At 47.3% G+C, this 26,340-nt stretch overlaps 1 pseudogene; it reads left to right on the top strand.

Moving 5' to 3' along the window:
- Positions 1–15,325: 15,325 nt before the first annotated feature.
- On the top strand, positions 15,326–15,445 carry LOC134930777 (5S ribosomal RNA; annotated as a pseudogene).
- Positions 15,446–26,340: the final 10,895 nt, after the last annotated feature.

The following is a 26,340-nucleotide window of genomic DNA, read 5'->3' as shown; positions in this document are numbered from 1 at the left end:
TACGGTGTGATTGGTGTGGCTGGTATGAGTCTTACCCGGGATTCAAAATCCTTCCTTATTGTGTACGCTCGTCCGGGCACAGTATCCTAACTGAGGCTTGGAGGAGGGTCATAGGGGGAGGAGCCAGTGCACACCAGATAGTCCTAAAGCTTTCTTTAGATGTGCCCAGTCTCCTGCGGAGCCGCTATTCCCCATGGTCCTTACGGAGTCCCCAGCATCCACTACGGACTACGAGAAATAGAATTATCGGTAAGTAAATTCTTATTATTTAATTATTGACCAGATTTATAATCAGAGAAAAACAGTTCCATGTGGTAAAAAAAGGGAAATATATAATGTTGTATCAGGCTGAATCACATCTGTAGATTTGCGCTAAAATCAGATCATCTGTTTAGTCATATTGTAGACATAATGAACATCATGAGCATTGAAAGGCAGTCTCTTAGAGAAAAAAAGAGACAAATGTGTCAAAACATCGTATTGTCAGATATTTTGATTAGTTTTTTGCTGTTCAAGCTAAACAGGGTGTGTCAGTATGTCCTAAGAGCAGGTCAGCTGTTCAATCACAGTATAGGCACAATCTGCAGCATGAACATTGAAGAGCAATCTCTTAGAACATTGGGGGTAATTCTAAGTTGATCACAGCAGGAATTTTGTTAGCAGTTGGGCAAAACCATGTGCACTGCAGGGGAGGCAGATATAACATATGCAGAGAGAGTTAGATTTGGGTGGGGTGTATTCAATCTGCAATCTAATTTGCAGTGTAACAATAAAGCAGCCAGTATTTACCCTGCACAGAAACAAAATAACCCACCCAAATCTAACTCTCTCTGCACATGTTACATCTGCCCCCCCCCCCCTGCAGTGCACATGGTTTTGCCCAACTGCTAACAAAATTCCTGCTGAAAAGCAATCTCTTAGAAAAAAGAGAAAGACATATATGTCAAAACAATCACATTATAGGCAGAGTTTGCAGCATGAACCTTGAAAGGCAATCTCTTAGAGAAAAGAGACATATATGCCAAAACAATGTATTAAAGGTTTAAAGTGAGTGGTGCATAAAAAATTATCAAAAGTAAGCAATTGATACTAATGTAGATTTTCCCAAGTGGGCGCTTACATGACCGGGATATCACCAGAGAGATATGGGCTGCGCACCGCCCTATATCTCCACCAACCAAACGGACCGTTTCACCTTTTACAGGCTTGTTCACTGGTGTAGTTTGCTTATGCTGAAAGGTATATAAAGGAAATAGAGGGGAGGGAATATACTGACCACTCCCATTTGATGCATCCCTATTGGTGCTTGAATAGTTCGGTAATGAGCTGGTATCATCATCAAATACTTATATATCCCCATGATATTGGGCCCCTTCAGGTGACACGCTGCCAGGGATAGTGCACATGAGAGGGAGAAATGTAGTGTTATTAAGGGAAGGTTTACTCATATATGGTATAGAAACCTTCTTTATTGAAGGCCTGGTAGCAATATTAATAACGGCGCGTCACCATGGTGACACGCAGCACCCGGCAGTGCGTCATTTCCGGTGACGCGTCACCATGGCAACGCGTCCTGCCCAGGCGTCGCGTCCTACCCAGGTGTCCTCCCATGGTGACGCGTCCTCCCAAAAGGGTTGTCCGCACATGGGACTATAGTGTTATTGCGTCGCCATGGCAACGAGAAATGCCGTGTAACCATGGTAACGCGCTCCGACAGGCGGTGCACAAACAGGCTAGAGCACTGGGCATATTTGGAGAAAGAGATTCAATACAGAGGAAAGGTGGCCTTCAAGGCTGGGATATGACAGAAAGGACTTGCACTGATTATTTTAAGTCCACGCTTTAAGGTTGGCGGAGGTCAGGGCCGGCTCCATGCCTACTAGTACCCTGAGCGAGAACATGTAAAAGCGCCCCCCCCCCCCCCCCCCCCCCCCGGGGCACTGGGGCATTTTTCCCCTATGCGTGCGCTCCAGGAAAAGTGGGCGTGGCCTCTTGGAAAGTGGGCGTGGCCTCATAACTTCATATTATTAGACTATAAATAAATATGTTTTCACACCCCCTCTACGCACACAATTAGCAGCATTACACATAACAGCCACAGTAGTGTTCCTTACACATAATGTCTCCAGTATAGTGCCAGATACACAATGTGCAGTGCCAGATAGACATGACATGCCCCCCAGCAGTGCCAGCTACACACAATATGCCCCCCAGCAGTGCCAGCTACACATGACATGCCCCCCAGCAGTGCCAGCTACACACAATATGCCCCCCAGCAGTGTCAGCTACACATGATAGTGTTCACTTTTTAGGGCAGGGTGCTGATCACAAGGAGGGCACATTTTTAAGTTAGGATGGCAAAATGATGTACATACTGTAATGCTTGGTGCTCATCTACCTATAAGGGAAAGCATGGACAGTGCGCGCCTTCGGCGCGCAGCAAAAATTTAGGGGCGTTGCTTCGTGGGGAAGGTGCGTGGCCACATAATAGTGGCAATTCGCATTACACCACACAGTAGTGCAGCTAATACACATTGCACCAGGTAGAACCTCCTAGACACTTTGCGCCAGGCAGAGCACGTTAGACACTTTGCACCAGGCAGAGCACGTTAGACACTTTGCACCAGGCAGAGCACGTTAGACACTTTGCACCAGGCAGAACACGTTAGACACTTTGCGCCAGGCAGAGCACGTTAGACACTTTGCGCCAGGCAGAGCACTGAGACTCATTGCCTAGCCACAGATGCCTAGCAGGAACACTACATGATATGCTCCCCAGCCGTGCCAGCTACACATGACATGCCCCCCAGCAATGCCAGATACATAAATGCCCCTACAGTGCCAGATATGTCCCCACAGTTCCAGATACATAAATGCCCCTACAGTGCCAGATACAGAAATGCCCCCACAGTGCCAGATAAATGCCCCCACGGTGCAGATATGCCCCCACAGTGCAGATAAATGCCCCCACAGTGCCAGATATGCCCCCACAGTGCCAGATATGCCCCCAGTGTGCCAGAAATGCCCCCACAGTGCCAGATACAGAAATGCCCCCACAGTGCCAGATATGCCCCCACAGCGCCAGATATGCCCCCAGTGTGCCAGAAATGCCCCCACAGTGCCAGAAATGCCCCCACAGTGCCAGAAACAGATATGCCCCCACAGTGCCAGATATACCCCCACAGTGCCAGATATGCCCCTACAGTGCCAGATATGCCCCCACAGTGACATATATGCCCCCACAGTGCCAGATATGCCCCCAGTGTGCCAGAAATGCCCCCACAGTGCCAGATACAGAAATGCCCCCACAGTGCCAGATATGCCCCCACAGTGCCAGATATGCCCCTACAGTGCCAGATATGCCCCCACAGTGCCAGATACATAAATGCCGCCACAGTGCCAGATATGCCCCTGCAGTGCCAGATATGCTCCAACAGTGCCAGATATGCCCCCACAGTGCCAGATATGCCCCCAGTGTGCCAGAAATGCCCCCACAGTGCCAGAAATGCCCCCACAGTGCCAGATAAGTGCCAGATATGCCCAGTGTGCCAGAAATGCCCACAGTGTGCCAGAAATGCCCCCACAGTGCCAGAAATGCCCCCACAGTGCCAGATACAGAAATGCCCCCACAGTGCCAGATATGCCCCCACAGTGCCAGATATGCCCCCACAGTGCCAGAAATGCCCCCACAGTGCCAGAAACAGATATGCCCCCACAGTGCCAGATATGCCCCCACAGTGCCAGATATGCCCCTACAGTGCCAGACATGCCCCCACAGTGCCAGATATGCCCCCACAGTGCCAGGTATGCCCCCAGTGTGCCAGAAATGCCCCCACAGTGCCAGATACAGAAATGCCCCCACAGTGCCAGATATGCCCCCACAGTGCCAGATATGCCCCTACAGTGCCAGATATGCCCCCACAGTGCCAGATACATAAATGCCCCCACAGTGCCAGATATGCCCCCACAGTGCCAGATATGCCCCCAGTGTGCCAGAAATGCCCCCACAGTGCCAGAAATGCCACCACAGTGCCAGAAATGCCCCCACAGTGCCAGATATGCCCCTACAGTGCCAGATATGCCCCCACAGTGCCAGATACATAAATGCCCCCACAGTGCCAGATATGCCCCTACAGTGCCAAATATGCCCCCACAGTGCCAGACACATAAATGCCCCCACAGTGCCAGATAAATAAATGCCCCTACAGTGCCAGATACAGAAATGCCCCCACAGTGCCAGATACAGAAATGCCCCCACAGTGCCAGATACAGAAATGCCCCCACAGTGCCAGAAATGCCCCCACAGTGCCAGATACATAAATGCCCCTACAGTGCCAGATACAGAAATGCCCCCACAGTGCCAGATACAGAAATGCCCCTACAGTGCCAGATACAGAAATGCCCCCACAGTGCCAGATACAGAAATGCCCCCACAGTGCCAGATACAGAAATGCCCCTACAGTGCCAGATACAGAAATGCCCCCACAGTGCCAGATACAGAAATGCCCCCACAGTGCCAGATATGCCCCCACAGTGCCAGATAAATGCCCCCACAGTGCCAGATAAATGCCCCCACAGTGCAGATATGCCCCCACAGTGCCAGATAAATGCCCCCACAGTGCAGATGTGACCCCACAGTGCCATATAAATGCCCCCACAGTGCCATCCATAAATGTGCCCCCCCCCAAATACCTGCGGCGCTGAGAGGGGGAGGAGTACTGCAGTCCGAGTGCTGGCGGCCGGGCGAGTGCGGGTCCGGGTCGAGGTGCAGGCGGGCGGGGATGGGCGCTTGTGTGCACTATCCGCGCTGCGCGGCGCCGGCATCTGACGTTAGACACCGGCGCCGCGCGCATAGCGCACACAAGATGTCACGGCCGGGCCAATGCTGCACAGGGCCGGCTCCAGCTTCGAATATGGCGGCGCCCATTAAGGGTGGTGCCCTGCGCGGCTGCTCTATTCGAACATGCCTGGAGCCGGCCCTGGCGGAGGTATACCCTGGTTGGCAAGGTCTGTGCTAATGGCCCGAGGCATATGTCAAAAAAGAGGCTGTTAAATCTAAAACCTCAACACCGGAAAGTCCCAGAGCAGACTGGTTGGCAGGAATGAGTGCCAAAAGTTAGCAAAATAGTAGACAGAATTATTGTGAGCATTATATTGAGGTATTGTGCCCCTAAAATGATGAATTAAAGATATGGGTACTAATAGGTCGGCATCAAAGGCCATGAATTAATGACAATATATATAAATCTTTATGGGCGGGATGTACTAATGTACATCGCCGCCCATCGCCACGATGCTGATCGCATATGTACTAACATATGCGATCAGCATTGCGGAGGACAGCTCTTCCGATAAGAGCTGTCCTCCGCGATGCGCAGCGGCAGCCTGACTTCCGGGATTCGGCCCCAGAAGTCAGTCTGCGCATGCGCGGGGTGACGGGGGCGGCCGCAGGGCATGCTGGGAGGGATCCGATCGGATCCCTCACACAGCGCAGCGGAAAGAAGCCCATAGACTTCTATGGACGTACGCCAGCTAAAGCTGGCGTACCCCGCCGCGGCGCTGTCCTGCCGGCCGGGGGTTCATACATCAGGAAAATGCAGTAAACAGGGAGTTTACCGCAATTTCCGCTTAGTACATCCCGCCCTATAATATATATATATATATATATATATATATATAAACACATAGACAAATAAATAAATAAATCCATATCACCAGGTAATTTATGTGAAGTAAGCAAAAAGTGAGTGATGTATAGGTGTGCATTAATTGTGTTATTTGATTATAAAAGTGATGCTGTATAAAAAGCACCAATGGGGTAGTATGAGTGAGAGATGCTGAGGACTTTTGATTGTGTATAAGACTATAATAATGGAAATACTACTGTGTATGTACAAAAGGTGTCATCAGAGGCATGAGAGGTATACCTAAGGAAATAAAATATAGGTGCATAGAATTAGTGACACAGATTATGCTGGGATGTGTTGGTGGTATATAATTATTATATCCCAGATGAGGATTGTGAACAAGATTAGTGTGTAGAAGTGTGAAAAGAAAACAGGGGGTTTATTTACTAATATTCGTGTTTTGACCGTTTTGAAGGGTGTTTGAACTCGAATGGTATCGGGTGCATTTTACTGCAACTTTTTGAATCCTGATACGGTCATTCACTAAGCTGCCGAGTTTTGCACAATCGTTTTTCCCGATGTCGATGTGATTCGTAATATCAGGCAGTGTTTTACGGGAGTGATGAGTAAAACGCTGCCTGAAAAAACACAAGGAAACCCGGCCGGATCTGTGAGATCCGTGCAGGGCTTCATTGTGTACTTTAAAAAGTTCATTAAAGTCTTTAAAATTCTGGAAAAAATTGCGTGGGGTCCCCCCTCCTAAGCACAACCAGCCTCGGGCTCTTTGAGCCGGTCCTGGTTGAAAAAATATGGGGTAAAAAATGACAGGGGTTCCCCCATATTTAATCAACCAGCACCGGGCTCTGCGCCTGGTCCTGGTTCCAAAAATACGGGGGACAAAAAGCGTAGGGGTCCCCCGTATTTTAGAAACCAGCACCGGGCTCCACTAGCCAGGTACATAATGCCACAGCCGGGGGACACTTTTATCCTGGTCCCTGCGGCCCTGGCATTACATACCCAACTAGTCACCCCTGGCCAGGGTACCCTGGAGGAGTGGGGACCCCTTAAATCAAGGGGTCCCCCCCTCCAGCCACCCAAGGGCCAGGGGTGAAGCCCGAGGCTGTCCCCCCCATCCAAGGGTGGCGGATGGGGGGCTGGTAGCCTTTTTGTTAAAATGTGAATATTGTTTTTAGTAGCAGTACTACAAGTCCCAGCAAGCCTCCCCCGCAAGCTGGTACTTGGAGAACCACAAGTACCAGCATGCGTTGGAAAACCGGGCCCGCTGGTACCTGTAGTACTACTACTAGAAAAATACCCCAATAAAAACAGGAGACACACACCTTGAAAGTAAAAGTTTATTACATACATCCACACCTCCAAACATACATACTTACCTATGTTCACACGAGGGTCGGTCCTCTTCTCCATGTAGAATCCATGGGGTACCTGTGGGAACAATTATACTCACATAATCCAGTGTAGATCGGTCCTTTTCTGTTTTTTTTGTAATCCACGTACTTTGCAAAATAAAAAAACGGACACCCGACTACGCACTGAAAGGGGCCCCATGTTTTCACATGGGACCCCTTTCCCCGACTGCCAGGAACCCCCCTGAATTCTGTCTAAGAGGGTTCCTTCAGCCAATCAGGGAGCGCCACGTCGTGGCACCCTACTGATTGGCTGTGTGCTCCTGTAGTGTCTGTCAGGCAGTACACGGCCTATGCGCTCCATTGTAACCAATGGTGGGAACTTTGTGGTCAGCGGTTGACCGAAAGTAACCTCACCGCTGACCACAAAGTTCCCACCATTGGTTACAATGGAGCGCATAGGCGCTACATTGTATCACTGCCGTGTGCTACCTGACAGACACTACAGGAGCACACAGCCAATCAGGAGGGTGCCAAAGTACGTGGATTACAAAAAAAACAGAAGAGGACCGATCTACACTGGATTATGTGAGTATAATTGTTCCCACAGGTACCCCATGGATTCTACATGCAGAAGAGGACCGACCCTCGTGTGAACATAGGTAAGTATGTATGTTTGGAGGTGTGCATGTATGGAATAAACTTATACTTTCAAGGTGTGTGTCTCCTGTTTTTATTGGGGTATTTTTCTAGTAGTAGTACTACAGGTACCAACGGGCCCGGTTTTCCAACGCATGCTGGTACTTGTGGTTCTCCAAGTACCAGCTTGCGGGGGAGGCTTGCTGGGACTTGTAGTACTGCTACTAAAATGAATATACACATTTTAAGAAAAAGGCTATCAGCCCCCCATCCGCCGCCCTTGGATGGGGGAGACAGCCTCGGGCTTCACCCCTGGCCCTTGGGTGGCTGGAGGGGGAGACCCCTTGATTTAAGGGGTCCCCACTCCTCCAGGGTACCCCGGCCAGGGGTGACTAGTTGGGTATGTAATGCCAGGGACCAGGATAAAAGTGTCCCCCGGCTGTTGCATTATGTACCTGGCTAGTGTAGCCCGGTGCTGGTTTCAAAACCCTACGCTTTTTGTCCCCCGTATTTTTGGAACCAGGACCAGGCGCAGAGCCTGGTGCTGGTTGATTAAATATGGGGGAACCCCTGTCATTTTTTACCCCATATTTTTTCAACCAGGACCGGCTCAAAGAGCCCGAGGCTGGTTATGCTTAGGAGGGGGGACCCCACGCAATTTTTTTTTCTGATTTTACACTAAACAGACCCTTTCCCATAGATAACCATGCACAGATCTCACTGATCCGTGCATGGTTATCCAAACTCGACTGGAAAAAGCAGGTCTATTTTTTTGCTGCTTTTTTTAACGAATCGAAAAAAAACAGACTCGCACTTGAGCACTCAGAAACTAACACCCAAATACGAATGAATAGTGAATGGCCGTATTCTATGAAATAACAGCTGCGTTTGACCGATGGTCTATTCATTCGTATTTCGGAAGGCTGTCATTCAAATCATTACGAATAGACCAGACACTGCCGAGATTGGTGCTTAGTAAATTCCCGGATTGGGACTTAGAAAAAAAAACACAAATCGGCCAAACTCGGATTTTTAGTAAATACTGGCCCAAGTGTCAAAATTAATCACCACAAATAACCGTGCCAAAAATTAAAAATTGTGCAAAACCTAAGCTGAAAGTTTTATCTGACAATTTTAATTAAATGGGTAATGGTAGGAGCTCTACATAAGTCTGTATCACTGTCATAGCATCCATAATCTGTCAGGTCAGTGGAATCAAAGAAAAACCCCGTAATTTATATATTCATTCATTCCAAAGGGGGTAACTGTGTTGAGTTTGTGAGTCCATTCTGAATCCTTCTTGAGCAATTCCTGAGTCAGATTGCCACCCCGTATACCCAATTTGATCTGGAGTATTCCGAAGGCTTTTAGATCTTTAACATTGTTGCCATGATGTCTTAAAAAATGTCTGGCCACAGAAGTGGGCTTTCTCATTCTCGCAATGTCATTTGAGATATTCCTAATGGATCCTATGTGCTCCAAAAGTTGTTGTTTAAGGCTCCTTGTAGTCATTCCTACGTAGCGTAGGTCACAGGTGCATACCAGACAGTACACGACTCCAACTGTATCACAGTTTATGAACTGATTGATCTTTGTTACATTATTGTATCTGTCTGTGATAGATTCAGTTTTAACCATGTGGGGGCAAGCTCTGCAGTTACCACATGGATAAGATCCGGTGGTTGAGGGGGTTTTCCTGGGATGGTTGATAAAGTGGCTAGACACTAGATGATCTTTCAAATTTACTGTTTATTAATCTCATATTACCTTGGTATTTATATTTATAAAAAATTTTTTAGAATACCGTATCTTGATTGTCACACTATATTTTATTTGATCCTAAATAAAGGTTACATTTTATTGTCTAATTTTTTCATAAAGAGTGCCCCAGCACAGAGTCTTTCTCTTTTCCTTTTTACATAAATCAATATACACAGCTATAGGCGTGGCTTTACGGCCCACCATTTCTTGTGCGTGGATTTCTAAAGCCATAGTAAAGTGGTCAGACACATTACTGGAGGACTTAGATACCATGGATAGGTGTGACATTGACGTGTTTTTGCATCACATACAGGATTCTGCAGGTTTCATGATGGAGGCCATGAAGGACCTTGGTAAGCTGAATGCGAGGACTACTTCCATGGCGGTCTCGGCACGCAGAGGACTCTGGTTACGCCAATGGACTGCAGATGCAGAATCCAAGAAAAGTGTGGAGAACCTACCTTTCACAGGTCAGGCTCTGTTTGGGGACGCATTGGATGCGTGGATTTCCGCGGTTACTGCGGGTAAGTCAACCTTTCTTCCCTCAGCAGCAGCACCGACTAGGAAATCTTATCCTACGTCTACGCTGCAGTCCTTTCAGACAGCAAAGTCTAAGAAGTCCAAACCCCCTTCCACTTTCTTTAGGGGAGGTCGGGGGAAATCCAGAAAACCTGCACCAACAGGATCTCAGGAACAGAAACTGGGTTCTGCTACCTTAAAATCTTCTACATGACGATGGACCTCCCAGCCTGGAAGTCAGTCAGGTGGGAGCGAGACTAAAAGATTTCAGTCACGTCTGGGCGTCATCATGCCTGGACCCCTGGGTGACAGATATTGTTGTCCAGGGCTACAGACTGGAGTTTCACGATTTCCCACCTCACAGAGTCTTCAAATCAGGCTTACCAGCTTCACTGACAGAAGGGGTTATCCTACAGGAGGCCATTCAAAAATTGGTTCAAACAAATGTCATTGTTCCAGTTCCACCTCACCTACATCGCAAAGGTTATTACTCAAACCTGTTTGTGGTACCGAAACCGGATGGTTCGGTAAGGTCAATATTAAACCTAAAGTCGTTGAACCCTTATTTGAGGGTCTTCAAATTCAAGATGGAGTCTCTGAGAGCGGTGATCTCAGGTCTGGAGGAGGGGGAATTCCTGGTATCCCTGGATATCAAGGATGCGTACCTTCACATTCCGATCTGGCCACCTCACCAGGCTTATCTCAGATTTGCGCTGCTGGATTGTCACTATCAGTTCCAGGCACTGCCGTTTGGCCTCTCCACAGCACCGAGAGTGTTCACCAAGGTCATGGCAGAGTTGATGCTGCTCCTCCGCGGACAGGGACTGAACATAGGTGGTCATACCGAGTTGATCGCAAGCTGAAAATGTTCGCTGCGCAGTGATGAAGCTAAAAAACGGCACTTCTGCGCATGCAGCGCAATGCGCACGCGCAACGTACTTTCACAACGGCCGATGTAGTTTCACACAAGGTCTAGCGAAGCTTTTCAGTCGCACTGCTGGCCGCAGAGTGATTGACAGGAAGTGGGCATTTCTGGGTGTCAACTGACCGTTTTCAGGGAGAATTCGAAAAAACGCAGCCGTGCCAGGAAAAACGCAGGCGTGGCTGGCCGAACGCAGGGCGTGTTTGTGACGTCAAATCCAGAACTGAATGGTCTGAAGTGATTGCAAGCGCTGAGTAGGTCTGAAGCTACTCTGAAACTGCACAAAATTATTTTGAAGCCGCTCTGCGATCCTTTCGTTCGCACTTCTGCTAAGCTAAGATACACTCCCAGAGTGCGGCGGCTTAGCGTTTGCACGGCTGCTAAAAACAGCTAGTGAGCGATCAACTCGGAATGACCCCCTTAATCCCATATCTGGACGATCCGCCAATAAAAGCATCTTCCCGGGAGAAGTTGTTGCAGAGCATTGGTCTATCAACTCGACTACTCCAGGATCATGGGTGGACCCTGAACCTACCAAAGTCACATTTGGAACCGACAAGGAGACTGCCCTTCCTGTGGATGATACTCGACACAGAAGTGCAGAGGGTGTTTCTGCCACTGGAGAAAGCGTTGGTGATCAAATCAATGGTCCAGGATGTCTTGAAGGCAGCCTGGTTTTCGGTTCATCAGTGCATTCGCCTTCTTGGAAAGATGCTGGCCTCCTACGAGGCTCTACAGTATGGAAGATTCCATCCATGGTTCTTTCAGCTGGATCTCCTGGACAAGTAGTCGGGTTCACATCTTCACAGGCACCAGCGGTTACGCCTGTCGCCGAAAGCCAGGATTTCCCTCCTATGGTGTCTGCAGACTTCTCACCTGCTCGAGGTCCGCAGGTTCAGGATTCAGAACTAGATTATTCTAACCACGGATGCACGCCTCAGAGGTTGGGGAGCAGTCACCGAGGGGGAAAACTTCCAAGGAAGGTGTTCAAGTCAGGAATCTATCCTTCCAATAAATGTGCTGGAACTAAGGGCCATATACAATGGACTTCTACTAACAGCACATTTTCTGCAAGATCGAGCCATTCAGGTTCAGTCGGACAATGTCACAGCAGTGTCCTACATAAGCAGACAGGATGGAACGAAGAGCAAAGACGCAATGTCAGAGATACCGAGAATCCTCCTCTGGGCAGAAAGGCACAATCTGACGCTGTCTGCAATCTTCATTCTGGGAGTGGACAACTGGGAAGTGGACTTCCTCAGCAGACACGATCTCCATCCAGGAGAATGGGGCCTCCACCCGGAGGTGTTCGCAGAGGTAACAAGCCGGTGGGGCGTACCTCACACATGATGGCCTCTCGCCTCAACAAGAAGCTTCGGAGGTACTGTTCCAGGTCACGAGACCCACAAGCAGTGGTGGTGGATGCCCTGGTAACTCCGTGGGTGTTCCAGTCAGTGTATGTGTTACCTCCACTTCCACTCATCCCAAGGATTCTCAAACTAATAAAAAGAACAAGAGTTCAGGCGATCCTCATTGCTCCGGACTGGCCGCGAAGGGTTTGGTATGCAGACCTTCTGGACTTGCTGCTGGAAGAGCCGAGGCCTCTTCCTCTCCACGAGAACCTTCTTCAACAGGGGCCGTTCGCCTATCAAGACTTACCGTGGCTACGTTTGACGGCATGGAGGTTGAACGCCAGATCCTAGCTCGGAAGGGTATTCCGAACAAGGTCATTCCTACCCTGATACAGGCTAGGAAGTAACGTCTAAACATTACCATCGCATTTGGAAAAAATATGTGTCTTGGTGTGAATCCAAGAAGTTTCCTGCGGTGGAGTTTCAACTTGAACGGTTTCTCCTCTTCCTGCAAGCAGGTGTGGATGTGGGCCTACGCTTGGGCACCATAAAAGTCCAGATTTCATCCTTGTCCATTTTCTTCCAGAAACAATTGGCTGCCCTTCCTGAGGTTCAGACTTTCTTGAAAGGGGTTCTGCACATCCAATCACCCTTTGTGCCTCCTACAGCACCGTGGGATCTTAATGTGGTGTTGCACTTCCTGCAATCGGATTGGTTAGAGCCTTTACAGGAGGTGGATGTCAAGTTTCTTACTTGGAAGGCTGTCACACTGTTGGCATTGGCATCTGCTAGACGTGTGTCTGAATTGGGGGCATTGTCATGCAAGAGTCCCTTCTTGGTTTTCCATGAGGATAGAGCTGAGCTCCGTACGTGTCAGCAATTTCTTCTGAAGGTTGTGTCTGCTTTTCATATCAACCATCCTATTGTGGTGCCAGTGGCTACTAACTCCTCAATTACCTCACGGTCCTTGGATATTGTGAGGGCCTTGAAAATATATGTGAGAACTTCTCATCACACGAAGTCGGACATTCTGTTTGTCCTTTATGATCCCAACAAGATTGGGTGTCCTGCTTCTAAGCAGATGATTTCTCGCTGGATCAGGTTCACTATCCAGCATGCTTATTCTACGGCAGGCCTGCCATGTCCAAAATCGGTTAAGGCCCACTCTACTCGTAAAGTGGGATCTTCCTGGGCAGTTGCCCGGGGTGTCTCAGCTTTACAGCTTTGCCGAGCAGCTACTTGGTCAGGGTCGAACACGTTTGCTAAGTTTTGCAAGTGTAATACTTTGGCCTCTGAGGACCTAAAGTTTGGTCAACCTGTTCTGCAGGAACCTCAGCACTCTCCCTCCTGTACTAGGAGCTTTGGTACATTCCCATGGTACTAAATTGGACCCCAGCATCCTCTAGGACGTAAGAGAAACTAGGATTTTAATTACCTACCGGTAAATCCTTTTCTCGTAGTCCGTAGAGGATGCTGGGCGCCCGCCCGGTGCTTCGTATTCCTGCTGTGGTTATTTAGTTCAGTATTGTTGTTTCAGTCGTTGCTGATGTTTCATGTTGGTTAGCTTGGTTTGCCTTGTATGTGTGAGCTGGTGTGAATCTCACCACTATCTGTGTATTTCCTTCTCTCGAAGTTGTCCGTCTCCTCGGGCACAGTTTCTAGACTGAGTCTGGTAGGAGGGGCATAGAGGGAGGAGCCAGCCCACACTATTAATCTCTTAAAAGTGCCAGTGGCTCCTAGTGGACCCATCCATACCCCATGGTACTAAATTGGATCCCAGCATCCTCTACGGACTACGAGAAAAGGATTTACCGGTAGGTAATTAAAATCCTATTTTTTCCAGCACACATGACCAGAGTCAGCCGTCGATCCCGGAAGTGTGAACGCCGAGACCCCTCTTGCAGCCACTGCCTCAAGTCTCCGGAGCTCTTCTCCAGTCAGGTGCAGCGAGACAGCCGGAACGTAATTGCTGCAGTGCTGGACTCCTTCCTTGAGCACATTGGTATTACCATAGTGCCCAGTCCGCACCGCTGGTGTCCCCTGCTGGGGACAGACACAGCGGCCTATTCTGGTTAGACTGAGCAGCCATCAGGAGTTTGGTATCGTATCATCTGTGATTATCCTCGTCTCCACATACTGTCTCCATGTACTGGCTTTCCCTGTTGTGCCCAACACACCATTTTGCAAATTGAAGTGTGATTGCTAATAGAAATGATTGTAGATTTCTGCACACATATGTACCTACCTGGAAGGAGAGCATATCACAATTTAATTATTACCAGATACCCTGCCCTGTAATTTAAAGTGTTATTTTAAAAATATGCACAATACATTTACAACTTGTACAGTATGTAGTACACTCTTCAGAGCATGCCGTATGCTGTGTGGTTTTACGTTATATGCGCCTTGCAATGCATTAGTAAGACGGCCACCTACCTTTATCATCACATACTAGACATCTCTACTGTATCTTTTTTCAAACCTGTTGTGTTGGGTCTTACTCTCTTATTCCTCATCCTATACCGATAGGCAAGATGGGAGAGAAGCAGAAGTAAGACACTACCAGTACACACAGGGACTACAAAAACTTGTGTGTGCATTAACACTTTCTCTGCTCACTACCAACACCGGCTGTACTAGAGCATCTCCATTTGAGGAATGTATGAGTGACTGTAGATGAGTCTCTTTTCTGACATATGTATTGCTATTCCTAGCATTTGATTGAAAGATTGCATTAATTCCAGCTATAGCTGTTTATGAGTTATTCTGTGGCATATGAATTGCTGATTGAAGGATTGCTTCAACTCCAGCCATATGGAAACTCTTTCTATGATTCATTATACTTATGTGGTATCTTACATTTATGACCTTAATTGAATGAATTTGTGTCAGTGTATTTTTTCACCATCTGTGTAGGGTATATATTCATACTCGCTGCACTTTCACATGTGATTAATATATATGTGAAAATACCTTCCTGTTTGCAATTACTACACACAGTACTCATTCTCTCATAAGTGGATCCCCTCCCCTTCTTCCCTTTATGGTTAAAATTGAGTGACAATATATTTTCACCTTTTTACCAATTATCAAGGGGTGCTATCACTGTTTACTAAGACGAGAGGGCTAAGCGCAGCAATTTGCGGGCATACCCCACTGGAGATGCCCAATCTCATCTGATCTTGGAAGTCAAGCAGTGGAGGGCCGGGTCAGTACTTGGATGGGAGACCACCTTGGAACACCCTGGTACTGCAGCTCATTGCTGCATACTAGCTCAACTTGTTGCCAACAGGAAGCACCATAGACTAATGAGACACTTCCCTTCGGATTTATGACCTATGATTCAACTTCCTACAATAACCTTTTTCTAAAGTTTTCTATGCAGAATAAATGACGGTCATACAAAAATAATAAAAAATGTATATATATATATTTTTTTCAACACAAAGATACTTTATTGAGTACACTCTGGTATTATAGCAATCACAGCACGAGGAATCTGTCTGAGTGTCTATCATAGTCTAGGCTATTTACTATACAGGTTGAGTATCCCTTATCCAAAATGCTTGGGACCGGAGGTATTTTGGATATCGGATTTTTCCGTATTTTGGAATAATTGCATACCATAATAAGATATCATGGTGATGGGACCCAAGTCTAAGCACAGGATGCATTTATGTTTCATATACACCTTATACACACAGCCTGAAGGTAATTTTAGTCAATATTTTTTCTAACTTTGTGCACTGAACAAAGTGTATCTACATTCACACAATTCATTTATGTTTCATATACACCTTATACACACAGCCTGAAGGTAATTTAATACAATATTTTTAATAACTTTGTGTATTAAACAAAGTTTGTGTACATTGAGCCATCAAAAAACAAAGGTTTCACTATCTCACTCTCACTCAAAAAAGTCCGTATTTCGGAATATTCCGTATTTCGGAATATTTGGATATGGGATACTCAACCTGTATTTAATTTATTTTTACTAATTCGCACATACCAGCAAAATTGGAACTCCGTATTATTAATAGCAAATTAATAAAAATTCTTATGATCTTAACAGATATTCATTATATACATTTGTGCGTCTGAAATTGAGTGCTCCCCAACAAGAGTCTACTGTCTTTTTGCTCTCTTTGTGTTTACTTCAATACATTTCTATATACACCTTATAGACAATTAAAAGTCTCTAGGTTCTTTTCAGACGACTATTATTACTTATTCACTACAACTTTCTAATCTGTGTGGTTCCCCCTATAACCATTTTCTAACAGGTATAACTAAAGCAGGAAAATGAGTCAACCACTTGTGGACATGTGTCAAGTTCTGTTTAGTTTGTGTCCCCGGAGGGGGCGCTAGTGGGTCAGTGGAGGTAGGATGGAAGAAGTGAGGAGGCTGGATTGGATTCCTGCGCATGTGCGCAATGTTGTTTATTAAACAATAGGCTTTAAACAATATGGCAGCAGGAATACTTGATAACAACAGAAACAAATGCAATTGTGAATATGCAGCGTGGAAGCTGAGAGTTTATGGCAAAGTCTGTATGGTAAGTTCAATCGATCAGGGGATCGATGTGTCGGTATGGGAACCGATAGTTGTTGGACCGTGGAGCCAGCAGAGATGTTGGTGGGAATAGCAAACCTGGTAGCAATTGCAGGAGACAAGTGTTAAAGTTCTCAGTGCAGTTTGAATAACACTGGCAGCTTGCAGGCTGATGAACAGGTGTAGATGACGAGATGCACCTGGAGAAGAGTCTCTACTGCAGAGGGCTGGAGCACACTGTAGCTGGTAAAGGTGTGAAGCTAGAACTCAAGTGCAAGGTTTGCTGGTGCTTGTGGTTCCACGGTAGTACAGGAACAAACTGGAAGGCAAAGCAGGTAAACGGAGGAACTGGAGAACGGAGTCAGAGACACAGGTCATAGGAGTGACACGAAGTCCAGGACAAGGACTGACTCACCCTGCTGCTCCTGATATACCCCCCGGTCTGCAGGCATTGGCTGGAAGGGAAACGAGGAGGTGCGGCCAAGCTCCGGATTGGCTGATGCGGCAGTCTGAGGAAAGCTGTCATGGCGGCGCCCATGCCGCGGGAACGCGGCGTGCATGCACGCCCGCTGACAACAGGAGCGTTCCTAGGCCCAGGATGGCATCCGGCGACAGGGAGACCAGCGACAGCGAGACGTAGGAACCCCGGACGGAGTCCGCACCGACGGACAGATGCAGCTGTGGTAAGTCGATTCCTGACAGTACCCCCTCCTTTATGGGTGGGCACCGAACACCCACGTGGCTTGGAAGGATGAGTTCTGTGGAAAACATGGACCAACCTTGGAGCATGGACATCTGTAGCATTTACCCAACTCCTCTCCTCAGGACCATAACTGGACCAGTCGATGAGATATTGCAGACGACCGTACCGGCAACGGGAATCCAGAACCTTCTCTATTTCGAACTCAATGCCCCGCTGGGTTCGTATTTTGGGACCGACTGGAAGAGCTCTTTGAAAACGATTCAGGATCAAAGGTCTGAGGAGAGAGACATGAAAGGCATTAGGTTTTCGTAAAGAAGGAGGCAATTTGAGCTTGTAGGCCACAGGACTGATGACTTTGTCAATGGGAAAAGGACCAATGAAGCGTGGTGCAAACTTCATCGACGGCACTCTGAGACGAAGATTCCGAGTGGAAAGCCAAACCCTATCTTTGGGTTTTAGGCTGGGAACTGCACGTCTTTTGCGGTCGGCAAAGAACTTGTATCGACTTGAAGCCTTTTTAAGAGAAACATGAATTTTCTTCCAAGTTGATGAAAACTGACTTAGAACAGAAGTGGCTGCAGGAACATCGATGTTAGGAAGGTCTTGGAAATCTGGGACACGAGGATGTTGTCCATATACAGCAAAGAACGGAATGGTTTCCGTGGCAGTATGATAGCGAAAGTTGTGAGCGAATTCAGCCCACGGAAGCAGGTCTACCCAGTCATCTTGGGAAGATGAAACATAAAGTCTCAAGAAGGTCTCCAAATCTTGATTCACCCTTTCCGTCTGTCCATTCGTCTGAGGGTGGTAGGCTGACGAAAACTTAAGGTTGACTTGCAGGGCAGAACAAAGGGCTCTCCAAAATCTTGCCACGAACTGAACTCCACGGTCAGATATAATTTCAGTAGGCAGTCCATGTAAACGAAAGATCTCCCGTAGGAAGACTTGAGCAAGTTTCGGAGCAGAAGGAAGACCTTGGAGTGGAACAAAATGGGCCATTTTGGTAAACCTGTCGACAACTACCCAGATGGTATTGAATCCTTGAGAGGAGGGAAGATCAGAGATAAAGTCCATGGACAGGTGTGACCAGGGACGGCTGGGTACTGATAACGGCTGTAACTGACCTGCCGGTGTTTGACGGGGAGACTTGTGTTGAACACACTTGGGGCAGGACGCCACGAACTCCTTGATGTCGACCTTCATTTTCGGCCACCAGTAAGTTTCAGACAGGAACTTGAAAGTCTTTAGGACACCAGGATGCCCAGTGAACTTAGACTGATGAGCCCAAGACAGTAACTTGGAACGAAGCTCAGGAGAAACAAAAATCTTGCCAGGAGGCGAAACAGGAGTAACTTGGATTCAGAATGAAATGCGGAACTGGATCAGAAATCTCCTCTTCGGATTCCATAGAACGAGACAGAGCATCAGCTTTGGTATTCTGGGAACCTGGACGGAAATGAAGCTTAAAGTTGAAACGAGAGAAGAACATTGCCCACCGGGACTGGCGAGGATTAAGACATTGGGCTGCCTTTAGGCAGAGGAGGTTCTTGTGATCCGTATAGATGTTAAATGGGAACTTTGCTCCTTCCAGGAGATACCTCCTCTCCTCAAGAGCCAGCTTGATCGCCAGTAGTTCTTGGTCACCGATGGAGTAATTAACTTCCACAGGAAGGAATTTGCGAGAGAAGAACCCACAAAGGTGAATCTTTCCATCAACCCCCACTTGGGAGAGAACAGCTCCGACTCCCACTGTAGAAGCATCTACCTCCAACTCGAATGGCTTGTTAACGTCTGGTTGTGACAGAACTGGGGCGGTCATGAAAGCCTGCTTGATTTTCTGAAACGCAGCCAAGGCATCTTCTGACCAGTTGGAATGATCTGCCCCTTTTCGAGTTAAGCTGGTAATAGGAGCAATGAGAGTTGAGAATCCTCTGATGAACTTCCTATAATAATTAGCGAACCCCAGGAATCGCTGAATGGACTTGAGAGTACTCGGAATAGACCAATTGGCAATAGCTTCCAATTTTGTTGGATCCATCTGGAGATCCGATCCAGAAATTACATACCCTAGGAAGGGTATGGAAGGAACTTCGAAGGTACATTTAGACATCTTGCCGTAGAGACGGTTCTCACGAAGACGTCAGAGGACCTCACGAACTTGTAGGCGATGCGAGGAGAGATCTTAAGAGAAGATGAGGATATCATCCAGATAGACTACAAGATATTTATACAGAACATCATGGAAGATTTCGTTAACAAAGTGCTGGAACACTGCTGGGGCATTGCTCAAGCCGAATGGCATTACTAGGTACTCGTAATGACCATCCCGAGTATTAAAAGAAGTTTTCCATTCATCACCACTTCGGATCTTGATGAGATTGTAGGCACCGCGGAGATCTAACTTGGTGAAGATGCGGGCTCCCTTGACTCTGTCAAATAATTCAGTGATGAGAGGTAATAGATAGCTGTTTTTGACGGTAATATCATTGAGCCCCCGGTAATCGATGCATGGACGTAATCCTCCATCTTTCTTTTTAACGAAGAAAAAACCCGCTCCAGCGGGTGAAGACGAAGGGCGGATGAATCCTTTCTGTAAATTCTCCCTGATGTACTCACTCATTGCCTCGGTTTCAGGTATGGATAACGGATAAGTACGCCCTCTAGGTGGCTTCTTGCCGGGAATGAGATCGATGGGGCAATCCCACTCTCTATGGGGCGGCAGAACATCGGCGGCCTTTTCGCTGAAGACGTCAGAGAAATCTTGGTAGGCCACAGGAAGACTTGACTGAACTTTAACTTCTGAAGACCTCACAGGACGAACTTGGGCTAGGCAGGACTGATGGCAGTGTGAACCCCAAGAAGTCAGTTGTAACGTGGACCAGTCAATCTGCGGATTATGTAGCTGGAGCCAGGGCATACCCAAAACGACCTCCTGGGTTGCCTGAGGGATGACTAGGAACTCAGTTAATTCAGAATGCAGGAACCCGACTCCCAGCACCACTGGCTTGGTTTGATGAGAGATGTTACCCTTGGAAATTCGGCTACCATCCACTGCAGTGATGTAGGCTGGATATGTGAGTTCGCAGACAGGCAGACGGAACTTATCAACTGCAGCTTGAGTAATGAAGTTTCCAGCAGCTCCACAGTCCACTAATGCAGTTACAGACTGGAGTCCAGCCCTAGTCTCTAAAGTCACAGGAAGGATAAGGTCTTGGTTTGAAGGAGCTTGTCTAAAAGATCCCAACTTGACTCCTCCTTTACAAGTGAGGATATGGCGTTTCCGAACGCGCTGTACAAGAATTAATTTGGTGACCTGTAGCCGCACAATAAAGACACAGTCTCTCTCGAAGTCTTCTTGACCGCTCCTCAGGGGTTAAGCGGGACCTATTAATTTGCATAGGCTCATCAGAAGATGGAGGCTGAAATTGTGTCGGAGGTACCATTCTTGGCTTGCAAGGCTCACTACGAGCACGCTCACTGTTGCGTTCGCGAATGCAAGAGTCCAACTTGATACACAAGGAAATTAACTCTGATAATTGCTCAGGAATGTCACGGGTGGCTAGTTCATCTTTAATCCGATCAGAGAGTCCATGCCAGAAGGCTGCTACCAGTGCTTGGTTATTACATTGAATCTCTGCGGCTAACGTCTGGAACTGGATGACGTATTGACCCATGCTATGGGTACCTTGACGAAGTTGGATAAGATCTGCAGAAGCTGATGTTGCGCGACCTGGTTCATCAAAGATGCGTCTGAAGGTTGACACAAATTCGGTATAGTTATTCATAAGAGGGTCGGCACGTTCCCACAGAGGAGACACCCAACTCAAAGATGATCCAGAGAGCAGTGATATGATGTAGGCAATCTTGGATCTTGGCGTGGGGAAATTGTGTGATAACAACTCAAACTGGATTTCACATTGATTAAGAAACCCGCGACATAGCTTGGGGCTGCCATCATATTTGCTGGGCACGGGCAGGTGCAAGCGTGACACTGGAGTTGATGCAGCCGGTGAAGGAGAACCCGCTGCACTTGCAGGTGCAGGGGTGACTGGAACTGAAGAAACAAGAGCACTAGGCAGAAATTGTTGTAGTGTATCGAGACGGGAGGACATTCCCTGCAGGAACTGGAACATCTGTTGCTGCGCAGCCTCTTGACCATCCAAGCGGGAGACCAGATTTTGTAAGGCCCCTGACCCCACATTCTGACCACCATCCGAGTCCATCGGTCCTGGACTTACTGTCAGGTTCTGTTTAGTTTGTGTCCCCGGAGGGGGCGCTAGTGGGTCAGTGGAGGTAGGATGGAAGAAGTGAGGAGGCCGGATTGGATTCCTGCGCATGTGCGCAATGTTGTTTATTAAACAATAGGCTTTAAACAATATGGCAGCAGGAATACTTGATAACAACAGAAACAAATTCAATTGTGAATATGCAGCGTGGAAGCTGAGAGTTTATGGCAAAGTCTGTATGGTAAGTTCAATCGATCAGGGGATCGATGTGTCGGTATGGGAACCGATAGTTGTTGGACCGTGGAGCCAGCAGAGATGTTGGTGGGAATAGCAAGCCTGGTAGCAATTGCAGGAGACAAGTGTTAAAGTTCTCAGTGCAGTTTGAATAACACTGGCAGCTTGCAGGCTGATGAACAGGTGTAGATGACGAGATGCACCTGGAGGAGAGTCTCTACTGCAGAGGGCTGGAGCACACTGTAGCTGGTAAAGGTGTGAAGCTAGAACTCAAGTGCAAGGGTTGCTGGTGCTTGTGGTTCCACGGTAGTACAGGAACAAACTGGAAGGCAAAGCAGGTAAACGGAGGAACTGGAGAACGGAGCCAGAGACATAGGTCATAGGAGTGACACGAAGTCCAGGACAAGGACTGACTCACCCTGCTGCTCCTGACATACCCCCTGGTCTGCAGGCATTGGCTGGAAGGGAAACGAGGAGGTGCGGCCAAGCTCCGGATTGGCTGATGCGGTAGTCTGAGGAAAGCTGTCATGGCGGCGCCTATGCCGCAGCCCGGCGGGAACGCGGCGTGCATGCACGCCCGCTGACAACAGGAGCGTTCCTAGGCCCAGGATGGCATCCGGCGACAGGGAGACCAGCGACAGCGAGACGTAGGAACCCCGGACAGAGTCCGCACCGACGGACAGATGCAGCTGTGGTAAGTCGATTCCTGACAACATGCCTCTGGTTGTCTTGGAGTGATCCAAAATATCCTTGGAAAAATATATGGCTCTAGATTGTGGTACTGGTTGAATCAAAAGCCTGTCCAGTGAGTTGTCCCAGTCCTTCTCTGAAAGTGCCAAAGGACATGGGTGTCAAAGTCAAAAATATTACACACACACACACACACACACACACACACGCGCACACACACACACACACGCACGCACGCACGCACGCACACACAGACACACACACACACACATACACACATACACACACACATACACACACACACACACATACACACACACACACACACACACACATACACTCCAAACAGAGTGGCCTCTGTTCGTGTGCGTAATACCATGTATGTGACTACTTGCTTTCTCTTAAGGGACATAGTGCTGTGATGATCTGCGCACTATTAGCGTATATGGTAATAAGATGCGCCTTGCGTCCGCAGTATATATTAATACTGGTATTTTAATGGTTATTAGAAATAAATGGAAATACACATGGGTCACATAAAAACTGGTTTGTAAAAATGCTAGGGGGTACAGGCTAACTATTGCAAATTGTGAGGGTACCTCTAGGTAGGTCGAATGGCATTTATTGCTGATTGATACCAAAGACCTGACGTTATTATCCCAACTGGTCTCCACATAGTGAAGGGGTGAGCAGCCATGCTGTTCAGAAAGTTTGGATTGTAGGTCAAAGGCAGGTATAAGAGAAGCGGATTCGTTTTCACAAGATGCGAAAACTCCTGGTCATGTTGATGGAGGAAGCACAGTACGTCCACGTTCCACAAGAAGCCCTGAAGTGTCTGTGTATGTGGAGTCTTTATGGAGCCAGTCACGTGAATATCTCAGTGAGGCTGCATGATTATAGGCTGCAATGTCTATGACCCTGTTAGACTTAATATAGTGGGTAAGTAGTGGGTAAAGCAGCTGCGGAACCGCAATCTTTCTAAACAGAAAACATAATGGGAGACGTTCCCTCCCCTTTATATCATTTATACCCTTTTCAGACTGAAAAGTCTGAATGTCCCGGAAATTACCCAGCATTTCAGTGCCGGGTCGTTTTGCCAGGACCTGCGTGACCACCCCCTTCACACAGACATGCAAATTACCGGGTCGAAAATTTCGACCCGGTAATTTGCAGGGTATTTTGTCTGTGTGAAAGGGTCAACCCGTGTCATAATTCCCGTGTCTCCGACCCTGGTAAATTCCTGAGTCGAAGTCCTGGGAATTACAACACGTGTTGACCCTTTCACACAGAAAAAGGACCCGCGTGTTTCATGAAATTACCGGGTGGAACTGCTTCACCCGGTAATTTCATTTTATGTCTGAAAGGGGTTTTAGTGAGGGCACAGATATCCCATCCTACATTATACCCATATAGGTCTGATGGATAACAGTGCACAGCTACGCCTAGGTATGGGAGATCCGTTTTAGCCCATTGCGAGGGGAGGCGAGCTGCCCACTGAGGGCAGGAACTCCGGCTGCGGAATTCTCCATATTAATACTGAAGCCTGAGATAGAACCATACAGGGTAATCCTATCAAGTATCATGGAACGGGATCATTCAGGATCAGCAATATAGAGAAGTATGTTATCTGCAAGAGGCTGATCATTTATATTGGTACTGCCGATTGTTATACCGTAAAAATGTTCCCAATTCTGAAGTATTCTCAATAATGGGTCCAGTGCCAAATGAAATAATAAAGGAGAGAGGGAACATCCCTGTCGGGTGCCTCTTTCCAGGAAAAAACAGGTTCCTATGATTCTATTTATCAGTAAGGATGTTGAAATGTTATGATACAGTCCATGTAACATATCACATCAATGAAGCCTGTCTTAAACCACCAGTCCTCCAACACTTTAAGGCGGTGAGGCCACAGAACCATGCCATATGCTTAATAACATAGTCTGATCACTGGAGGAGGTATGAGATGCCACCACAACCACATCTATTCCCCTAACTACATGACGCCCCTTAACGAAACCCAACTGGTGTTCTGTAATGATATCATGAAGTATAGTTTGGAGCAACATTACCATAATTTTGCCTTACAGCTTAAAATCTACATTCAATAAACGAATGGGCCTGTAGGAGGACAGCAGGTTAGGGTCTTTATCAGGTTTATAAGTGGGGTAAGGGGTTCCATTCTCATGCATAATGATACAGTATAATTGTGGTATGAAATCTAATCTGATGATAGAAATGGTAGTTGAGTGACATAGAACGGGTTTCGGAAACCTCTGCTGTATCTTTACTCTTTTGTGTAACTTCATGCCAGTTGCCTGCTTCGGACATGGACTATTTAGGATGTAAAGGACAACTCTCCTTGCTGACCAGAGAAGTCAAGAATACTACAGCTCCACTTATGTCAGAATGTAGAGATGATTATGGTAACTACTAATTTAGAGAAAGAAGTGTGTGGTAAATGACATTTTTAAGCAAGACTTAAGGTATATATATCGTGTTGTCTGCAATGTATGGCAGTCTTGTACAGTCATTGTTAGGAGGCTCTGTGTGTATATACACATGAATAAAACAGAAAGGCAATTTCACACTTGCTGTCTGAAGAGTCTTCTCCAACACATGGAGGTCCGAACCGAGATGCATCTGTGATTCCTGTCAGCGAAAAAGAAATGGGGAACGGAGATCTGAAATACGGGATCAGAAGTGGCCAGAGAAGGTGAATATTTTATTTTACTATGATTCCCGTACTTCTATCTCCTGACCTCTGGTTTTGCTGAAAGGTATATAGTGTTATCTGCGTAGGTGTGACATTGTAACTGTATTTCTTTTGTTTATATAAGTTACTAATTCACATATATAAGTGAATATTTAAAATTCAGAACAGTCTTTCACGTAAGTCCAAAGAAGTGAAGTACCTAGAAAAATCCACCAGTCAGGGACGGCCAGCTCCTTGTTTGTAAAGCGCACTCTCTCCTTAAATCTGCGAAGAAAATGTATAACCAAGAGCGCCTCCTAGTGCAAGTAACGTAGTATAATCACCACTTGTGTAAACAAAAAGGGTATGAGTGAACCTGTACTACTGTATAGGGCTAAAACACACTACCCGGCTTTTGCCGGCCGGGAAAAAGCCGGACGGCTTTTTCCCGTGCCGGCATTGTAGTTAACAGTGTGAGGGCTAGTGTCCCTTCACACTGCACGGCCCCGGCCCGGCTGCCGGGTTGCAGCCGGGTCTCACCACTGGAAGGTCCGGCGGCCGGGCGGCCGCCGGGCCGTCTTTGCAGCCAGTGAACCGTGTGTGTGAAGGGGAGCTTTCACACACAACGGTTTTTCTGAAGCCGTGTCTGATGCTGCGCATGCGCACAGCATCACACACGGCTCAAAGCCGTCCTGTGTGCGAGACTCTGCCGGTTTCTCCCGGATGGCAAAAAGCCGGACAAGGTTTGTCCGGCTTTTTGCCATCCGGGAGAAACCGGCAAGTGTGTTACAGCCCTATATAATCAATTAAAAGTGGCTTATCTCAAACTCTGTCCACAGAGATTAGTTGGCATCATCGGGATTTTTCATATATTTATTGTAGATCCAGAAATGCATTAAAATTTTAAAAACAAGAATGAACATACATGGTGTAAAACAGTAAAAACACTTATTAGAGCACTACATGCAAAACCATGTGCACTGCGGGGGCGCAGATGTAACATGTGCAGAGAGAGTTAGATTTGGGTGGGTTATATTGTCTTCTTACCGGAATA

Source organism: Pseudophryne corroboree, chromosome 5 (assembly GCF_028390025.1).
Source record: "Pseudophryne corroboree isolate aPseCor3 chromosome 5, aPseCor3.hap2, whole genome shotgun sequence".
In the NCBI taxonomy this organism is placed as follows: Eukaryota; Metazoa; Chordata; class Amphibia; order Anura; family Myobatrachidae; genus Pseudophryne; species Pseudophryne corroboree.
This window is presented reverse-complemented; position numbering and strand designations above follow the sequence as displayed.